Here is a 516-nt window from a genome sequence, read left to right on the forward strand (position 1 = left end):
TGTTCCTCCCTGTGTATAAAACCTCCTACAGCCTGATGTAGGAGTTTCCTCTGTGTATTGCTTATATCATTTAATGAATAAAGAAACAGCCTTGGCCTGATAGGGCAGAACTTAGGTAGGCAGAGAAGATAGAATTGAATTCTGGAAAGAAGAAAACAGAGTGTGGAGAGATGCTATGGCCCTGCCACCAGAGTCAGACATGCTGAATCTTTGCTGGTAAGCCACTGCTATGTGGCGATATATAGATTAATAGAAATGGGTTAAATCACGAAGTGAGAGTTAACCAATAAGAGGCTAGAGCTAATGGGTCAAGCAAATATTTAATTAATACAATTTCTGTGTGGTTATTTCTGGGCTAAGCTATTCAGCTGGCTGGGATGAATAAGCAGGTCTCTCTTCCCCCATGCAACAATTGGCTCTCCAAAGTGTGCTTGTAAATCCACGTAAAACATGAAAAAGCTTTTTAAAAAATTCTAAAATAATTGCAGAGTTTAAAACAGCCTTTGCTGTTTACTG

Source organism: Alexandromys fortis, unplaced genomic scaffold (genome assembly GCF_014885135.2).
Source record: "Alexandromys fortis isolate MF-2015 unplaced genomic scaffold, M_Fortis_MF-2015_v1.1 scaffold_117, whole genome shotgun sequence".
Taxonomy (NCBI): Eukaryota; Metazoa; Chordata; class Mammalia; order Rodentia; family Cricetidae; genus Alexandromys; species Alexandromys fortis.